Source organism: Pipistrellus kuhlii, unplaced genomic scaffold, assembly GCF_014108245.1.
Source record: "Pipistrellus kuhlii isolate mPipKuh1 unplaced genomic scaffold, mPipKuh1.p scaffold_m20_p_2, whole genome shotgun sequence".
Lineage (NCBI taxonomy): Eukaryota > Metazoa > Chordata > Mammalia > Chiroptera > Vespertilionidae > Pipistrellus > Pipistrellus kuhlii.
Window position 1 is genome coordinate 61878165 of NW_023425515.1, and position 21576 is coordinate 61899740.

At 37.4% G+C, this 21576-nt stretch overlaps 1 long non-coding RNA gene across 1 annotated transcript; it reads right to left on the bottom strand.

Annotated features, from left to right (window-relative positions):
* Nucleotides 1-9957: 9957 nt before the first annotated feature.
* Nucleotides 9958-10668, bottom strand: LOC123652773. Its single transcript, XR_006742267.1, has 3 exons — nt 10468-10668; nt 10318-10346; nt 9958-10254 (listed from the first exon to the last, which is right to left on the bottom strand). It is a non-coding gene; the product is annotated as an uncharacterized LOC123652773 (long non-coding RNA).
* Between the last annotated feature and the right edge of the window lie 10908 nt (nt 10669-21576).

A 21576-nucleotide genomic window follows, 5' to 3' on the forward strand; every position in this document is an offset into this window, starting at 1 on the left:
TAAGGTCTGTTTCAGAGAAATTCAGTTATAGCTATATATGTCTTGAGGTTATTTAATTCATGATTCAAAGAGTTCTTAAGATGTAATTGATCTCTGGTGGCTGAGAGATTTTAGGTATATCTTCATGTTTTTTGTTTGTTTTTTGGTTAGGCTTCCCTTGAGGATAGCCCCCCTTCCACTCTCTCTAAAACTCAACGTTGAGTTTTAGAGAGAGTGGAAGGGGGAAAGAGAGACTGAGAGAAACATTGATATGGGAGAGACACTTTGATTGGTTGCCTCCTGCATGCACCCTGACCTGGGCCCTAGGGAACCTGCATCTGAGGTATGTGCTCTTGACTGGAATCAAACCAGGGGCACTTCAGTTCAGACTGACACTCTATCCACTGAACCAAACTGGCTAGGGCTTCATGTTTTTATAGTGTCCAGGTAATTTCACTGCAAGTTTTTTTTTTTAATTAAATTACAAAAGCTGGTACAAAGTTTCTAGTCAGTTCATTCCTGTATAGTAGAATTGGTAGTTATTATGAAAATTCATATTTTACTTTTATATTAAAACGGCATGTGTTGGATGACAATAAATGTATATTAAATGTAGCAATTTATTTTTTTTTACTCTATAGACTAGGGGTGTCGAACTCAATCAGAGAAGGGGCCAAAATCTAAAATCCAGCCTAAATCGCGGGCCGAATGGTTTACTGAACAGTCATAAACTGTCATTGTGATGGAAAGGCAGTGGAGTGCAGTGATGACAGCGCGGTGCGGGCCACATTGCAAGGCCTGGCGGGACGGATTTGGCCCGCAGGCCTTGTGTTTGACACATGTGCTATAGACTGACACATCACGGTATTCTTACAATAAAGCTTGCATTTAGTAAACCTTATTTAAATCTGGACTATTTGCAGTGCTGCTTGGCTAATAACATACCAGGCAGTTCTACTGAAAGCATTTTGAAAGAATGCAGAAGGTAATTTGTTCATAACAGATAATCACATATTTAAGTTTTATATGTGAAAATATATCTTACCCAGGGAATAAGACTTGTATAGGTTGGGGAAGGAAACTGATATGTTTGTTTTTTTAGCCAAAAGAAGGAGAATAAGATGATTCACAACTACTAAGTCATTCATATTCACTTTACTCAACCCAAAAAAAATTTCTAACATTTTATGAGATATTTTCTATTTATAAGTGCATATAATGGTAGAGTAGGAAAGGGCCTTAACAACTTCCATTAGATGCTTAAGTTTCCTCTAAACTATCTTCTCCAGTAGTTGTTTACCTTCCACAATGGATGTATTTGCTCCATTAGGCATAAAGGTCTGTGAAGCATATATTTATGAGACAGAAACACATTTTGTAACTCTTTTTGTCATTCGTATCTGTCATGCTTCTTTTTTCTTTCAAGACAAAAAGGGACATGGAAGAAAGTGCATGATGGTGAAAGGTATATTTCTTACCTCATATTAACTATCATAAAGGAGGGGCAAGGCAGCTTGATGCTTTTCCAAGTGGAAAGCAGAGATTAATAGAGCTGAAAAGCACTACAGCGTCTCCCCTTAAAGACTACAATTTTGCAGCCACCAAAAACAAACAAAAACCCACCTTCTTTTCTGAGATTCCTTCATGTGTGGTCTTCAGAAGTGTCCTTGACTTCATGCTATGTTTGTTGCTCATTGGTCACAGCCCCTTCTCCAGTTCTCAGCTACTGCATGCGAATAGTATTGCTACTGTTCTAATTTGTTTATATATATATATATATATATATATATATATATATATATATATATATGTATTTTATTGTGAAGCATTTTCTCTTTGAAGAGAACAAATGATTATTTCAGGAATCTCTGTTTTAATCCATACTCATCAACTCAAACTAATTACACTCCAAATAAATACATGTTCTTTTTTAACTGAATCTTATTTTAAAGAAAAGTAGTATGAATGACAGAGAGTAAAAGGTTGTCTGACTCAGAATACATCCCAAAGTGTTTTTGTTAATACAATCAGAATGTCTATTTCTCTAGACACAGCAACCACTCATTACTAATTTTATTATGAGTCTCTTATTATCCTGTAAACCTTTAGATTGCTCTGGAAGAGACAGAAGGCTGAAGAAGGGATGAAAGCAAAAGCTAGAGGCTACACATAGCCATTTGATTCCAACTGAGCTTTGCTTATGTGATGTGGACTAGGGTGCACTGGAGTCCCTTGTGAGCATAGCCTTTCATGTAATTGTGAAAGACAGAAGTCTAAGATGCCCCATGGTTAACATGCCCTGTGTAATTCCAGGGACTGTGACTAGAATCCATTTCACTTGTAATTAGATTTTACAACAGGAAGAGTTTACTTAAGAAATAGAGACAATACAAGTAATGTAGAGCTAAACCTAATCACATGAGCCCTTTAAAAAACAGAAGAGTATTTTCAGCTGGTTACAGAAGAGACAGTTGGAGAAACACTCTAGTTGACCAGGAAATAAAAAAAAATAAAAAAATAAAAACCCTCATTTTTATGAATGGCCTATGGAGGCCACATTGTAAGGAACTGAAATAGGAATTTTTAGGAGTGAAATAGGCAGGTTTAGGGAATTTTTTAAATTAAGGAGATCTATGGAAAAAACACCTAGGGCTACAGAATTGCAAAGGTTACATTTCCATAAGACAGGGAAGTTGGGAGAGGCAGAAGTTACATTTCCAAGATAAGGGAACTGGGAGTAGCAAAAGGTCTATAATGACAAACAAACAAAACAAAACAAAACAAAAAAAAAACAAAAAAAAGGAGGAAGAAAGCCCAGAGGAAATAGGAGAGTATTGAAGAAGGAGGGCTCACAGGGCCAGTGTGAGGTTTGACCTTTGAGCTTAGGAGTTGCTATAGTGACCAAGTCAAAGGGAATATTGACTAATCACAGGGGATATCAGGACACTGGGACTTGCAGACTTTATAAGCCATAGAAGGAGGGACTCAGTGGGACTCCTTCCTCCTCCCCATGTGGGAGTCTGTGCTTGTTCTTCCATAAATTTCTACCTTTGCTATACCATCTTCTGTCAGTGGTTTCCTTTTTCGACTTCTATGGACAAGTAGCTAGAGGAAGCATCCTGCCCAGGCGAACACTGCGTGTTCCAGTCCCAAATTCCTGTATCAGAATTATAGGCCGCCTCTAGTAGCTGAGAATGGTCCCAGCTAATACTCAACAGGGAAACAGGGATCATTGTCTTAGAACTGCAAGGAAGTTTATTCAGCCAAATCCATTAAACTTGGGAGGGACTTTGAGACCCAGATAGAAGCCCCATATGTCTGATACCTTGATTTCAGCTCCACGAGACCCTGAGCAGAGAATTTAGCCACACCATGGCCTGATTTACAGAAACTAGAATAATAGGTTTGTATTGTTTAAAGCTGCTAGTAGAAAACTAATATAATAAGGCAATCATGATTAATTAGCTTATTAATCAAGTCTTTATTTAAAGCAGAAAATCATGTGTTTATTAATTTTCTGAGTTTTGTGGTAAGACAAATGCATTCCACAATTAAAATTCCAATTGTCTTTTTGCATAAATCATACTTGCAGTGGTTCCTCTATATTTTCCAGTTTTGTGTTCCTTAAAAATTTCAAAGGCAGTTTTGTAATATCTGATTACTGAATCATTCTAAATACTGTGATTCTTCCCAGCTCTGCTCCCAATCTTTTCAATTGTCTGGATCACACCCATTTCCACAGCAATCATTTAAGGGGTTATTTTTATTAAATATTTTTAAAGCATTTAACTTAATTTTCATCTATTCAGCAACGTTTTTCTCTACTTTATTTCAGCATTTTATATCCTACCTAACTAAACTGTTTGACATAAAGTTGGCATAAACAGATTTAGGAGCATCACAGTTATCTAGTATGCATGTATCCTGACAGAAGTATGTATGTGCAAACACTGTGGTCTGTTGGCCACAGAGTTCAATGTGTTTGAATCTCAGTAAGAAGACTTAATTACCGAAACCAGTTTGGCTCAGTGGCTAGAGCATCAGCCTGCAGACTGAAAGGCCCAGGATTCGATTTCGGTCAAGAGCAAATACCTTGACTGTGGGCACATCCTTAGTAGGGGGTGTGCAGGAGGCAGCTGGTTGATGTTTCTAACTCTCTATCTCTCTAACTCTCCCTTCCTCTCTATAAAAATCAATTATATATATATATATATATATATATATATATATATATATATATATATATATTTTTTTTTTTTTTTTTAATTTTTTAAAGCCATTATAGAGGGAATGGAAAACATCACTTAGTAAGCAAATAAATACTTATATTCAGCAAGTAAATAAAGTAGAGGTTGGTTAGTTTCAGGAATTGCTAGGTAAGCTAATGCCTCTTTCCTCATCAAATTGCAGAAGGAGAAACAAAAGTGGGTATATTATAACACTAGGAAAATTGGCACTTTTCAGGAAGATAGAAAAGATGATGTGTATAAAGTATAAAAGAACTGGGAAGTCAAGGGAAAAAAAGGGAAAATGGATTAAAATATATAACTAAAAGGTAGCAGAATCTCAGAACCAGTTTGGAATCTTTACTTTTCATTGATGTGATAATTTAGTTGTCTACTGAAGCTCCAAATGGAGACAAGGATACGAGGTCACACCTGTTGCATTGAGTGAGGTCTGTGACCTCTTGGGGCAAGTTTCAGAGACACCAATTCTACAGAAATAAAACATAAATATGCTCTCCTTCATTGACACACACCCCACCCCAAAATCTTTTATCTGTAAGCTTCAAACATTTGTGTTTCCACCTGTTAGGCCAGCTGCAATGTCTTTACACTAATGTCCTTACTAATAAAAGATGGACAAAATTGAGCCCAAATTCAGCTGTTTCACATGTAAGTTTCACTATATTATTCTCTATTCCTATTTCTTTATTTATTAAAAGAGCATGTGTTAAGCATCAACCACATGCTGTCCTCTATTCTTGGAAAAACAATAAGGAACAGAGCAGATTAAACCTTATGGAGTTCAACTTCTAAGAAATAGGTGATAATAAATTTAAATGTTAATATCTAATATGTCTTGGGACAAGGGAGGTACAGAGGTGGAAAGAAGTTGCTACTTAGCATAGCTAGAAAGGGTCTTGGCTGATGAAAGTGACATTTAAATGGGTAACTGAAAGAAGTGAGGGAATAGCTTTGGAAAGATCATCTTAGACCAAAGACTCATTAAATACAAAGGTCTTGAACTGGGTGTGTGCTTTATGTGTTTTAAATACCATAGAAAACATGAAATTTTGCCTTTAATATCTCAGTATGTGCATAGGTTCATAAATATATTGAATATGCTGAATGACCATTTATGTTTCTAACCTATATAACAGAATATAATCACTAAGGTCCAATAGCAAAATTGAACAACAAAAATCTATCCAAACTAAAACAGACTAGAGTAACTCAAAATAAACCAAACCAAAAGAGCCTGTTCACAGGAAAAAAAAAAAGTATAAAATTGAACAGAAAGATCCAAAACAATATTTATCAAATTTTAAAACTAGCTATGTTTTTTATAATTTTGATTTCAACATTATATCTAGCTCATAAAGCTTGGAGAATTAAACCTACTGTTGTTTCTAAAGGAGACTGAAAAAAAACAACAATGTAAAAATGCTTATACATTTTATTGGTTTATTTCTGCATTTAATATTTTAGTATCAATTGCTTACTTCTGGAAGATGACTTGAATCATAAAACAAGATAATTTACATTTTAGTTATTATTACATGGTATGCATTTAAATTGTCTCACAAATGACTTTAAGATAGAGATTGAAAAACCAATAACTCTTCCTCCCATCTCACTTGTCCCCTCTCGTCCCCCCATTCCCAATGATTCATATTATTAGTCAACAAGTTTAACAAAGCTTTTTTCATATGCTTACAAGTTACAAAGCCTATTTCAATGAGCTAGACACCATGATACTTATAAACTGCTTAAAGAATACAATTAGTGGTGGCATGATTTTCATTAAGTTAATGGTTATGGAAGAATTTCTTTCACCAAGCTCCTCAGTCTCTATAGGATCTCTAATCACCAGGATTAACCTGTGGTTAGCTGTATGCAACCTTCTTTTTTCCAACAACATTCTTCCCAAAGTCACGTGTTTGCTCAAGCATTCTGAATAGAAAAATGAATAAAATACTTACTAATTGCCTGATACCATATTGCATTACTTTTACAGATGAGGGGGCAGACATGGAGAGGTTAAATTAACTTTCAAAAGTCAGAGGATAAGTAGCAGAGCTAGAATACAAAGCCAGGCAACTCTTAATCATTGCATTCAGCAGGCCTTGGTTTCTACTCTAATTATCGGTATGACTACTTCTTAATCAAGAGAATTTGATCAGGTGAGCCCTGATTTTTACATTAAGGACAGGGACTGGAAAACGTAGTCATTTAGCTCAGGGCACATTCAGACATTCAGCAGCCCTTTGGCAGACATCGATCTTGGTTTCCCGCTGATTAACTCTCCAAGTAAACAACACAAAGGGAGATGCTCCTACAGCCATGTGTTAGTTGGTGTAATCCATTTGCTGAAAATGGAGAGGAATTCAGACACTTGTGTTTAGCAAGATTTAGTGAGAAGAGGGAAATGGGAATCCAAGAGTATCAGTGACTAAGATGGCGGAAAATCCTAACACTCTTAGCTTGGCCACTCTTCCAGCACTGGCGCTGCCTCCACATGTGCTATTGTCTCAGAGCTTTATCACTATTGGAAATTAAAAATGTAATTTAATAACTAGAGCTTTTATTTTAAAGACCATGTTCACAAGCATTTAGTTAAGGCTTACTATGTAACAAGCATATGTCAATTTTCTTATTTCATAATGACACTTGAAAACTCAATGAGTTGTTGTACTGCAAGGTGAGAAAGAAATGTGCACATTTCTACCTGCAGGCGATACAGAGAGTTGGCTTTAATCACCAGCAAGCAGCACGGTATTTGCTAGCAGCAGCTCTGTGGAAACTCTCCCCATGGCTGGCTTCTGTTGTCTGTTCTTTCTCATTTGGTTTCTCCTTCATACCATGCTGTAGTGTAAAAGCCAAAACCAAACAAGCATACAAATAAAAACAAACAACACAAAAGCCCCAAAGAAGCTGTAGTGATCTCTTTCATTCTTCCCTCTCAATTTGTAGGTGAGGAAATTGACACACACAAGCACAAAATATTAAGTTGCTGGGGTAAGGTCAGACATTTCTACTGACAAATATAAACAAAAGGAAATTAAGTGTAGGCTGTTGACTATGTTAGGAAAAGTACAATAGCACAGTTTAATCACTAGAATCTAAAGCACAGCCAATAAATCATAGAACTGTAGAGTTTTAAAACTCAAAAGGATCCCATATCTGGCATTCACAGTAAGTCAACTGCTCCAGCTCTCATGCCTACCTCAGTGGGAAAGCCAGAAGTGAAGTCTCCATTGATGTGCTTCCTTCAGCTTCTCAAACTCCAGATCATCTCAAATGTCTCCTATTACTCACCCTGACACCCCTATGCTGTTTTTTTGGTTTTTTTGTTTTTTGTTTTTTATATGATGATATGGAGCATTTCAAAATCCACTCCTCTTCTTGCAAGGGCAGACTATGTGTCAGGAATGGAAGGGAATTTAGGAATACAGAAGGCTGAGCGAAAGAGGCAAAATACCCTCCAAGAAATAATATTTACACGAGAAATCCAACAACACATGTAAACAAATAAATAAGCAAGACAATTGCTATTACCACAAAGAAAATCCTTGGACAGTCAGATAGAAGTGAAAGCGAGGAAACCACTTTGTACAAGGTGGTCAGGAAAGATATCTTTGTGACATTTGAGCAGAGAAGAGAATGGGAGTCAGCAGATACTCCAAAGGGAAAGGCTTTGGGCAGAGGAACTGAAGAGACTTCTCTGTCTCTATGAAGAAGGTAAGAAAGCCCCCCCCTCACCCCCCCAACAAATGCAAGAGCCAGGGCACCCCCCCCCCAACACACACACACAGTACACAAATTTCATGCACTGGGCCTCAGTTGAAATAGATGTTCTTCTAAAGAGTAGAAGACTAAACAAAGAAGGGGACTAAAGTCATTTTAAGTTGGTTTAAAGAGAATTTATCAGTAAAAGTGTCTTTATTCTTACCCTCCAGAGTTTGCAGATGAATGTTCGTGCATGGGGGTATGTGCTTGATAATAATACTTTACACTATTCACTGAGCAAAACCATGTAGGGCTAGAGAAAGGATTTTTATGCAGAATGTTCAATACATACACTAAATATGAATACTAACACAAGAAGTACAGCTCTTAAAATGAAAGATTATTTAGACAACTTAATGACTCAGAGTTTTCCTAAGAAACATTTTCCATTTGCCTGTGCCCTTGTCAACACATATTCAAAAAATGGGGGAGGGGGGGGTGTTAGTCTTATTCCTCACAGAAAAATAATTTGAACTTTTGGATGATTACACATTTGATGGCTATGAAACATTTTAAGAAAATTTCATACACTGGGCTTCTAGGATATCTATAATATATCAACTATCATTAGTCTCCTCTTTAAGAACAGAAATTAAAAAAAAATTTAACTCAACACATATACAAAATCTGGAACAGGAAAGCTGAATAAAAATATTGCAGACATATTTTTTATACTTTAGTTTTGTTCAGTGACATGCAGTAGATTCAGTCTTTGTATGTACCATTTTATGAATTTCAATAGTATATACATATACCATTGTCATGATACAGGGCAGTGCCTTGATACTAAAATTTCTCTTGTGCTATCCTTTGTAGTCAATCCTCATCCCAATTTCAGTCTCCACAACTGCTGATCTGTTCTCTGTCCCAGTGATTTTGGTCATTCTGAATGTCTTATAAATAAAATCATACAAAATCCAGTTTTGACCACTTTTACTTAGCAAAAAACAACTGAGATGTATTTATGTTCTTGTATGCATCAATAGTTGATTCCTTTTTATTGCATTATATGGCTTTACCCAATTTATTTTTCCATTCACTGGCTGAAGAATATTTGACTTATTTCAATTTTTGGTGATTTTTAATAAAGCTGCTATAAGCATTTACATACAGGTTTTATGTGAACTTAAGCTTTTATGCCTTCAGGATAAATACCTAGGAGTCAAATTGCTGAGTGATCAAATAAGTGTACAATTAACTATAAAATAAACTGCCATATTGTTTCCAAAGTGGTTTCAGTGCTTTGAATTTGCACCAGCAATGTACAAGAAGTCAGGTTGTTCTATATTTCTGACAGCCCTTAGAATTGTCATGTTTTCCCCATACTATTCTAATAGGTATGTATGGTATATAAGTTCTATGGATTTTCTTTGTTCTCTGGAGAACTCTAATACAGAAGTATGTGTAATAAAATTTTAAAGAGAGTCATATGAATAATAAGAAAGAAGATCACAATATCCTCTGGTGGGAAAAGAGGAAAATATATTCAGGAAGAAATTCATTATGGGTTTCAAATCTATTGATAACTTATTATTCAGTCATGTGGTAGGTACATAGATATTTACTATATTACTAAGGCCCAGTGCACGAAATTCATGCACAGGGGTGGGGGGGGGGGAAGGGAAGGTGTTCCTCATCCTGGTCTTGGCCTACAAAGATGCCAGCATCCCTCACCTGGCCTCTAGTCAGAGGTTCCTTCCCTCCTTCCACACAGCCTCTGGGAAGATGCTTTTCCTGGGACCTCCTCAGGGACCAGGCCCATGATGCCCTGCAGCTCCGGTACTCCAGTGCTTGGGCTTTCCAGTCCGGCTTCCTTGCCTGGCTGTGCATCAGCTGCCATGGGAGCCTTTCCTCAGGAGTCGCCCCCTTGGACGATACTACTTGTGTGTGTGTGTGTGTGTGTGTGTGTGTGTGTGTGTGTGTGCACGCGTGCGCGCGCCCACTGCTGGGGGTGGGGGGCGGCCTCAGCAGCAGTGATTTGATGTCTGTAGCATGCCTGCTGGACACACACACACACACACACACACACACACACACACACCCTTCCCCGCTGAGGCACCATGCTGGTCCTGTCTGGACTGCTGGCAGGGGGCTTTCAGTCTGCTACTGGGGCTGTTGGGCTGTGACTAGGGGCTGCAGGTGGAGGACCCTGGCACCCCTAAGGCTCTGTCAGCATCAGGAACTGAAAAGATCCATTTTTCTGGTTCCTCCCCTGCCACGGGACACTGAGCTTGGGGCCCCACAGGCCTCTTCCCTACCGCCGCTTGGGGCCCTGGCGGTGTAGATGCTGGACTCATGGCCCCACAGGCCTCTTCCCTCCAACCACAAGGCAGGCCGGGGCACAGACTCTGGGCACTCGGACTCTGGGCTCACGATCCCACAGGCTTCTTCCCTCCCTCCGCATGGCCCGCCAGGGCATGGATGCTGGTGCTGGGCTCTCGACCCGACCCCACAGGCCTCTTCCTTCCTGCAGCACGGCAGGACGGGGTTCGGACTCTGGGCTCACAGCCGCAGAGGTCCCTTCCCTCCTGCCGCACAGCCGTGGTGCGGACGCTGGGCTCATGGCTCCACAGGCCTCTTCCCTCCCGCTGCATGGAAGACTGGGGCGTGGACTCTGGGCTTGCGGCACCACAGGCTCCTTTCCTCTCACCTCACAGCTGGCCCTGGCTTGGATGCTGAGCTCCTACTCTTCTGGCCAGAGACCCCTCCCCTGCTCCATGGCCAAGGAGCAGATACTGGGCTCCCATTGCCTGGGTGATGCCACAAGCATCTGCTATGGGCACTGCCATTTTTGTCATGGAGTGATGGCTAATTTACATATTACTCTTTCATTAGATAGGATTCTATTTCCCTACTTTTGTGGCTAAATTTAACATAATTTAAAATATAAAGCCAAACAAAAGACAGAGAAAAATTGTGGGAGAAAATTTGGATATCTAAAGAGAAAATTTCCCAAGTGGAATTTTAAGATAAATTTAGATTCATAATGTAGATTTAACAGAAACATTTAGTATCAATAATAATGACCTAGAATATCAAATGTTTTATCTTACCACAATGAGGCAAGTTGACTCAGTAAGAATGTTCCTTGATGCTTACCCTTGCTACTATATTCGTTCAGGTAATGACACCATTATCAAAACACATCACATCTGCTTAAACTGCTTATGGCCAACAGCCATAATTCTGCTGACCATCTAGTTGTCAGCTTTCTATTATTTTGTCCAGTGGTGCTTAGAGTTGCAGAATTGTGCTTTGCTCATGTTCATAAATCCGAGACCACCTCTAGCCAAAAAGTGAGCCAGAACTTCTGCTTTAAATTCCAAATCAATTACACTTTCCAACTATTGATTCTGTGATTGATGTGAATGTCTTCCTCTATACTGGCCTGAAAGGTATGGACTTTTAAAATCCATATCAGTTTGGAATATATTCTCACTACATGAAAAGAATTAATAATGAAAAATGCAGTTGCTAGTTCAGAAGTTTTTAAAAAAATGTTTTTCATGTCCTTCTTTACTCTCTAAGAAAAGTTAGACTAGAACCTAGTACAGGTGGGTTGGGAGACTGGAGTCCATGTATATTTGGGGCATCAACATCAACATTAGCTTGAGGATATTTCCATTATTCCTTCAGATTCCCAGTTACCAGGAGTACCAGTGAATAATGTGGATTTTGTAATTATAGAAAACATGATAATTTCAAGAGAAATATCAAAAGTGTTTTTTCAAAGTAATGTCCATGACTAGCTACACATATCCCCCATCTTTAAGGTAATTTGTGAATACAGTCCCACTGCAGCCTCCAGGCCCACAGTTCCTTTCAAGGAATTTGTGCACTAGGCCTCAAGTATAATAATATGAATGTAAGTTTTGTATTGACATAAAGTATTATTTCTTTTGTTCTTTCCAATTATAATAGTCTTTAGATTGCATAATGTTTAAATGCATTTCTGCACTTTGCAATGCACTCCTGTATTGCATTTATTGCACGTTTGCATTTATTGTCCAAATAGGAAAAGCAAATTCGGAAGCTGGGAATTATTTTGAAAATGAGAATATATTGAACAAAATTTTCATTAAAATCAAAGACAAAAGATTTAGATTTTGGATAGCAGTGTCCTAGACTACTGATCTAGCTATAGAAAGGTATTTTGATTAGTTTAGCCAGTCCTCTAGGTATCTTACAGCAATACTCAATTCTTTTTTTTTGTGTGTGTAAAAATATATTTTACCCTTGCTTTTTTTGTTTGTAAGTCAATACTGCAAATTATAGACATATTTTCCTTAAGTAATCAAAGGGTATGTTTTCTCAAAAATTATCTATAATAATAAAAGCAAAATATGCTAATTATACCAGACTTCCTTCACAATGACCTTCTGAACGAAGCTGAGGCTGCGAGGGAAGCCCAGGTCCTGGGTGCCATAGGGAAGCTGGTGCTGGCAGCCAGGGAAAGGAAGGCCTCCCCTTGCATGAATTTTGTGTATCGGGCCTCTAGTACACTTATAATCATTGAATAAAACTCAGACTACACAAAAAAGAAATCAAAACTACCCAGGATTTCACTGCCTTGAGATGATAACCATTTGTTGACTAGATGTCCAGTCATTTTTTTCTGCAGACATGTGTAGCTACATAGATTTACCCAGATTTAAACATGTCTAATATACAAGTTGAATATTATTAATATACACACTGCTCTGTTAAATAACTTTTTCATCTAAAATATACTATGGGCATCTTTTGGGATCAAATTGCTCATTAGAGGTTTTTACTATTTTTTACTTTAGCCATTATTTCTTTGATAATTTATGGCTTTCTAGAGATTTTTAGAAAACATTTCCTTCCACATTACTAAATTTTCCTCTTGTAGTTATATAGATTTATTGTTATATTTCATTAGTTAATATCATTTGGAGATTTATTAGTATAATGAGTCCAACTTTTGGACTTTTTTGCTCCAATATTTGTCACAGAAATTATATATTACTAATTCAAAATACTAAAGTCTTCCATTTGCTGTTTTATATTCTGTCATGTTGAAATGTTTGTTTCAAGAGAATCACAAAATTTTATGCACTGTAAATTTATAATATAGCTCAATATCTGAAAAAAATAAATCTTTCTTCAGTGAAGAATGCAGACTGGTGCAACCACTATGAAGAACAGTATGGAGTTACCTCAGAAAATTAAAACTAGATCCACCTTCTGACCCAGTGATCTCACTTCTGGAAATTTCTCTGATGAAACCCCAAATACTAATACAAAAGAATACATGCACTTCTATTTTCACTGCAGCATTATTCACAACTAGAGGCCTGGTGCACAGAATTCATAAACTCAGGAGGGTCCCTCAACCCAGCCTGCACCCTCTTGCAGTCTGGAAGTCCTTGGAGAATGTCCCACTGCCACTGAAGTGGGACAGGATTCCGCCATCACTGTTACACTCCAGCTGTGAGCCTGGCTCCTGGCTGAGGGAGGCTCCCCTTGTGGGAGCACACTGACCACCAGGGGGCAGCTCCTTCATTGAGCATCTGCCTTCTGGTGGTCAGTGAGTGTCATAGTGGATGGTTATTCTGCCATTTGATCAATTTTCTTATTAGCCTTTTATTATATAGGATTAGAGGCCCAGTGCACGAAATTTGGTAGCATTGGGCCTAACCTGGCAAACAGACATCCCTTTCACAATCCAGGACTGCTGGCTCCAAACTACTCACCTGCCTATTTTCCTGATTGTCCCAACAACTTCTGCCTGCCAACCTGATCACCCCTAACTATGCCCCTGCCAGCCTGATTGATGCCTAACTGCTCCCCTGCCAGCCTGACTGCCCATAACTGCCCTCCCCTACAGAACTGGTCACCCTTAACTGTCCTCCCCTGCAGGCCTGGTTATCCCTAACTGCCCTCCCCTGCAGGCCTGGTACCTCCCAACTGCCTTCCCTGCAGGCCTAGTGACCCCCAACTTCCCTCCTCTGCAGAACTAGTCTCTCCCAACTATCATCCCCTGCAGGTTTGATTTCTCACAACTGCCCTCTCTGGCAGGTCTGATCCCTCCCAACTGCCCGCCTCTGCTGGCCATCTTTTGGCAGCCATCTTGTGTCCACATTATATATTTTATTATATAGGATAGAGGCCTGGTGCATGAGTGGGGGCCAGCTGGTTTGCCCTGAAGTGTGACACATATCAAGGTGGGGGTTCCCTTGGGGCATGGGGCAGCCTGGATGAGGGGTCTGTGGTGATTTTCAGGCCAGCCACATCCCCCAGCAACCCAAGTGGAAGCCCTGGTATCTGGGATTTATTTATCTTCTATAATTGAAAGTTCATAGCCTTGAGCAGATGCCAGGGCCAACCAGGGCAGGCAGGAAGCTTGGCTTCCTCCATCACTAGGGGCAACCAAAGCCTCCTGCTTTCTCCAGCTCTGTGGCTGCTGCCATTTTTGTTGGGATTTATTAATTTCTATAATTGAAACTTCATAGCCTTGAGAGGAGGCCAGGGCTGGCCAGGATGTGCAGGAAGCTTGGTTTCCTTCATTGCCATGGAAAGTCAACCTTCTAGCTCACTCCATGGCCATAGCCATTTTGGTTGAGTTAATTTGCATGCTCACTCCTGATTGGCTGGAGGGTGTGGCTTGTGGGGGAAGCAGGGGTACAGTCAATTTACATGTTTCTCTTTTATTAGTGTAGATAGCCAAGCTATGGATGCAATCCAAGTGCCCATCAAAAGACTAGAGGGTAAAAAATGATACTACATATATACAGTGAAATATTACTTGCCCATAAAAAGAATGAAATTTTACCATTTGCAATAGCACAGATGGACCTAGAGTGTATTATGCTCAGTTAAATAAGTCTTTCAGAGAAAAATAAATACTATATGATTTTCTTTATATGTGGAATCTAAAGAATAAAATTGTAAATGAACAAACTATATTGAAATAGACTCATTGACCCAGAGAGTAAAATGGAGATTGCCAGTTAGCTGGGGTCTCCAGGTCTGGGTGAAAGAGGTGAAAAGACTAAGAAACACAAATCAAAATATTTACAAAATACTCATGGGGATGTAAATTTAGGCACAGACAGTATAGTAAATAATATTGTGAAAACTATGACTGGTGTCAGTTGGGGTAATGAAAATATTGTGGGGAACACTATGTAAAGTATATGATTGTCTAACCACTAAACTACACACCCAAAACCAATACAAAATAAAGTTAAAAAGGAACAAAAAAGAGAGTTTGAGGGGGGGCCAGGATTGTTGGGATATTAACAATAGATGGAAGAAAACTAAGATTTAAAGAAGAGAATTTGAGAAAAAGAAATTAACTTTACCTACTTCATAATTTTTTTCTAGTTTCACTAAAACTCACTTATTTTAAGAAATAAATTCTTCATTTGAATATTATACAGTGATTAGAGTATAAAATAGAATAGAAAAATTATTTTTTCATATCTCCCAAGTGAAAGTGCTGAGTACTTAAGAGATTCTCAATAAAACTCACCAAGTAATTATTGTTATTTAAATAGTTCTGAGTCAATTGAATGTGTGCTTTAAATTTTGTTTTCTCAGAATTCCTTATAATAGTTTCCTACAGTAGGCCAGTATTCTTCTAGTTTTATTTTAAAAATGAGGAATATAGAAACTAGTTTACTTGCCCAGTGTGAGGAAGAAAGTTGATAATGAAAGGAGAATAAAAATATAGGTCTTTATATTTCACTTCACCTTGTGGGCCTTAAAAATAACCTTTAAAATTGAGCTCAAAGAGTGAAAATTTTCAAGTGGTTTTACTAAAAGACACTATGACTTAAAATAATCTTTGTATCCATTTAAAATGTATCTTGAGTCTCCCAATCCAACTCCTTAAATTATAACTATGAATCTTTAAAATCACATTAAGTATAATAATCAACTTTGATGGCTCTTAATGTGGGGAGTAAAATCTTCCTAACTGCTGAGATATCATCTAGTGGTTTCAACATAACATGTTAAACCAAAAGGGTTATTAGAAATTATTAATAACAGCATCTTTATTTTATAAATAAAAATGAGACCCACAAATAGTAGTTGATAGCATTAAGGACATACAACTAGCATGTGCACAACCAACATCCACCCATTTGTCTTCTGACTCTCAAACTCCTATTCTTTCTAAAACAATACCTCAGCTTTCCCAACCTCCTTTAGACTTTTTGTAGGTTGAAGAATATAAATCATATAGATAGATAGATGATAGATAGATAGATAGATATAGATATAGATATATATAAATACATAATATAAACAGACATATTGTTTCATAGTGAAATAAGGAGTTATCTCTGTTGGTGGCTAAGTGCATTGAGCAGGGTATTAAGCTTCTTCAATCAGACTTTTTATTGATTAAAAGGAATTTTGATTCTCAGTCTGATTTTCTAATAAAGATAACATGCATTAATAATTTTTGTAAGTTCTAAATTATTAAGCAAATGCAAATAATTATTAAATTCTCAAATAGTGGGTGCCGAGAAATGAAAGGAGTAAAATGCAGTTTGCATTTCTAACTGAGGTGAAGGAGACCTTCTTTAGCTCCTTTCCCCATACTCACTGGAAAAATAGGTTGCCGCTTTTATTAGTCAAAGTAATTAATACTAAGCAAGTGTAATTTTTTTTTTTAAAAAAAGCCTTTAGAAATCTCAATAGCCCAGCACAAAGTTTACTTCTTCTTCTTACCAAATATGATGCAGGTTTTGGGGGGTATTTTGATTTAGAAAATAGAATTTACCCAGCTGTAAAACAACTACATCAGTACATGACCTCCTACCCAGCAAGGGACAGAGGACTGTCTTAGCCCAGAAGGGATACTCATAGTTCTTGTGCACAATTCATTGGCCAGAACCAGTTGTGTGGCCTCAACTTTACTGCAAAAGAAGCTAGAAAATTTAGGAGAGCACTTGGAGAATTTGGTGAGCACTATCTGTCTCTAGCACATCTGTGGATCATATTAGAAAGTCTGTCTCTTCATTAACTTTTGATGTTTAAACCTCATGAAATAGAGTCCTACCTATATCCAGGGCCCTACATAAGGAATAATTGAATAGAATCACAAAATAACCATAATAGTGGAAACCCACAAGAGAAAACTATTATTAATGCTGAGCTCTGTCTCTGCAGCCACAAACAAGAAATAGTTATTTAATTTTAAGTAATTATTAATAGTTATTTAATTTAAGTAATTATTAATTTTAAGTAATTAAGTAATTATTAATAAAATAATTACACAAAAATAAACTCAAAATGGATACAGGATTTAAACATCAGACGGGAAACCATAAAAATACTAGAAGCATCCACAGGCAGCAAAATCTCAGATGTATGCCAAAAGAACTTCTTCACTGATACTGCCCCTAGGGCAATGGAAGCTAAAGAGAAAATAAACAAATGGGACTACATCAAAATAAAAAGCTTTTTTACAGCAAAAGAAACCATCAACAAAACAACAAGAAAGCCCACAGTGTGGGAGAACATATTTGCAAATAACACCACTGATAAAGGTTTGATCTTCAACATCTACAGACAGCTGATACAACTAAATGAAAGGAAGATGAATGATCCAATTAAAAAATGGGCAATGGACCTAAATGGAATATTTTCAAAAGAAGACAGAAGGAAGGCCAAAAGGCACATGAAAACATGCTCAAAGTCACTAATTATCCGAGAGATGCAAATCAAAACGACAATGCAGTACCATCTCACACCTGTCAGAATGGCCAACATCAACAAATCAACAAATGACAAGTGTTGGCGAGGTTGCTGAGAAAAAGGAACCCTCGTGCACTGCTGGTGGGAATGCAGATTGGTGCAACCACTGTGGAGAACAGTGTGGAGTTTCCTCAAAAAACTGAAAATGGAACTCCCATTTGACCCAGTAATCCCACTTCTAGGAATATATCCCAAGAAACTAGAAACACCAATCAGAAAGGATATATGCACCCGTATGTTCATAGCAGCACAATCTACAATAGCCAGAATTTGGAAACAGCCTAGGTGCCCGTCAGCAGATGATTGGATCCAAAAACTATGGTACATCTACACAATGGAATACTATCAATATGTTGCCATAAAAAAGAAGGAATTCTCATCATTTGCAGCAACCTGGATGGAATTGGAGAACATCATGCTGAGTGAAATAAGCCAATCAATGAAAGAGAAACACCACATGACCTCACTCATTTGTGGATAATAAAGATCATTATAATCTGATGAACCAAAAGATAGATATAGAGACAGTAAAGCAACAAGCAGATTGTCAAATTACAGCGGGGAGGGGAGGAGGATCTGGGGGAGATAATAGATCAACCGAAGGACTTGTATACATGCATATAAGTACAACCATTGGACATAAAACTCTGGGGAGGGAGGGGATGTGTGGGAGGGAGGGGGGCAAAAAAATCAATAAAATATGTAAATAAATAAATTAATTAATTAAAAAATAAAATAATTATTAAATTATTTTATTTTTGCTGATTTTAGAGAGAGATAGGGAAAGGAGAAGAGGGAGAGAGGAAGAGATAACCGTTTATTTGCTGTTCTACTCATCTGTGATGCAATCATTGGTTGCTTCTTATATGTATGTGTCCTGACCAGAAATTGAATCTGCAACCTTGGTATCTCTTGGCATCTCAGGCCAGAATAGGTAAATAATTTTAAATTACTATTAATAGTTAAATAATTAATATGTTAATTATTTATTTTTATAATTGATTGTTTATATAATCTATAATATGTAATACTATGTAGGTATCATATAATGTAATTACAGAATGTAAAATGCACAAATCATAGAATGTAACTCTCTTGCTTAAAAGCCTCTGTAGGCTTTCCAATGAATAGACATCTCATGGTTTGCCTCTGCATAACTTCTGGTCTTAACTCATACTACAATTCCCTAAACTCATTATAGTTTAGCAACTTTGTAAAATTCTCTTCCTCAAATATAGCAAGCTTATTTATGTCCTAGTGACTTTATACTTCCTGATCATTCTGCTTCGGATTCTATTCTCCAAAATATTTTCTTGGCAATTTTTCTCATTTATTAAATCTCAGTTCAAATATCCTAACATCCTTCTTAAAGTTTCTACTGAACTTCTATCTCCTTACTTTGTGTTATGGTCGGTACAATTTATTCAAATTCATAATTTTTTGCTTTATTTTATAATTATTTGTCTTAAAATTACCAATTTACTTTTTAGGTTGGGGACTGTATTTTTTGTATCTTTTCATTTTCCCATAATAAGAAACCCCAAAATACTTATCACACTGAACTTGTGAACTAGAAAACCTTTTAATAGTTTAGGCACTTGATTTTGACCTCATAACAAAAATGCTGTGAGAACATAAAACAATTTATCTGAAATAGAAAAGGGGGCTTGATAATTTTAAATGAAGCTTCATCACTGTACCTATTGGTCAACTTTGCTGGCTGTTCTCCTTTTCAAATCTCTGGGTAAATATTAGTCTTCCCATAGTATAGTGTAAGCTTATAGAATCAAACTTACTTTGGACTGGGAGAATTTAAAGTGTATCTAAGTCTAGCAATGTAAAATGACAAACTATTAAAGGTTCTCCACTTAGAAAAAAAAATGCTCAAGGAGTTCAATTGAATAAAGAGGATCAAGTTGGTACTGTACAGGCAGCTAATGTGAATCAATATTAATGACAGCTAATGCAAGTTAATTATCAGTCTATTTAGACCATTTAGGCTAATAATTTCCAGTTATAATTGGCTTATGATGACAAAGGAGAAAGCAGGAGCTGGTATTGATACCATTGTAATCAGCTAGTTAATAAAAACAGAAAAGGAACAGAGGGAAGGTCAGACATTTTAAGTATGTCATTTGAGCAGCTTCACCAGGAAGCTGCAATTTCATATTCTCCAGGGAGCTACCAGCCCATTCCCTGCAGATCACTTGGAAAAGGGGTCTAAGAAAGGGGACAGGGAAGTATGCAGTAAAGTCCAGATTCAAGCCTGGGGAATCATGGGTTGGTTATAGGAAGCAAGGCCATTGCAAGCCCATGAACATCTGGAAATGCATAATCCTGTAAACAAAGAAATTCTCTCTCTTGGCTCCTGGCTTGCTCCATGGCCATATGGCCATGGGGACCCCACACACAATGGACTGATGAACTGCAGTGGGAAACAAACTAAGCTAGTCTAATGCTGGATTGGACTATGCCCTAACGTGGAATGTAACCTCTGGACACTGGCTTTCATTTTGGCCTTGATGAAGGCGAAAATGAGACTTTTTCTTTTGCAGGACAAAAGGAAATGAGACCTTGGAAACTGGGATTTGATTCCACAGAAATAAAGCTTTCCACGATATCCCATTCTTTTGTGATTCTCAAAAAATTGGTTTTATTGGGATATTGCAAGAAGCCCGTTACCATTAGCAACCAGTAGAAATGAGATCACCAAGAGTATTTATTACTTAGTCAAAAAAGTCACTGAAGATACCGTGGAAAAGAAGCAAGGAGTATCTTTCTTTTAAAAAAATATTTTTATTGATTTCAGGAGGAAGGAAGAGTGAGACAGAAACATCAATGATGAGCAAGAATAACTGATTGGCTGCCTCCTTCACAATTCATACCATGTGCCTTGATCAGGAATCGAACCATGACTTCTGGTTCATAGGTAGACACTCAACCACTGAGCCACACCAGCCAGGCATGACTGTCTTTCTATAAAGGAACAGCACTGCCTATGGCTCCCCAGAGAATATCTAGTGCAAATGAAAAATTGAGTAAGAAAATTGTTCTAGTATGAAGTTTTATAGATACCATGTCTTGACAGAGAGAAGATAAAAAGGCAATCAAAATGTAAAAAAGGATGTACAAAGCACAAAACTTTAGCAATCAGATAATTGGCCACTATGTATTCTTAATTCATTAATTATTAGTTTATTAATTAGTTCAACATAGATAAATGCATTTAAAATCTCCAAAAGTCCATTGAGATTTTTTAAAGTTTTCTTAATCCATTTTCATGTAACCTATTATATATAATCCCAGCTCTATTCCATGTCTATGAGCATTATAAATTTTAGCAGATTGTAGGCTAATTTGTATAGTGCTAATGTACTTACATTTAATTACTTGAGGTGTGCTTTACCAAGAAATTGTCCTAAACCTGTTTAATTAAGAATAACGTATGCAAATAAAATATAGCTGCAAAAAAACAACACACAAACAAAGACAAATAAACACACACACACACACATAAACAGTGCTAATTTTCATGAAAATTCCTTTAATTCTTTGAGACAGTTTAAATAAAGCTGAGTTGCTAAGACATTGCTGTCAAATCAGGTATAAGAAAACACCTGTAAAAGACTGGTATCTGCTTCTAGGAGGACCTGAACAGACACAGGTGGGAGATGTAGTAGTCTAAAAAAAATAGGTGGTAAGATAGGGTGTAGGAACTTCTCATGGATTGTCTAGGTGGCAAGGAGGACCACACCTTGAGTGGAAAATAGAGCATAGTTAGTCTCTAACCCCAGGGGATGACCCAGTTGCTGAAGATTTCACCGTGGTGATTAGAAAACATGTATCAGTA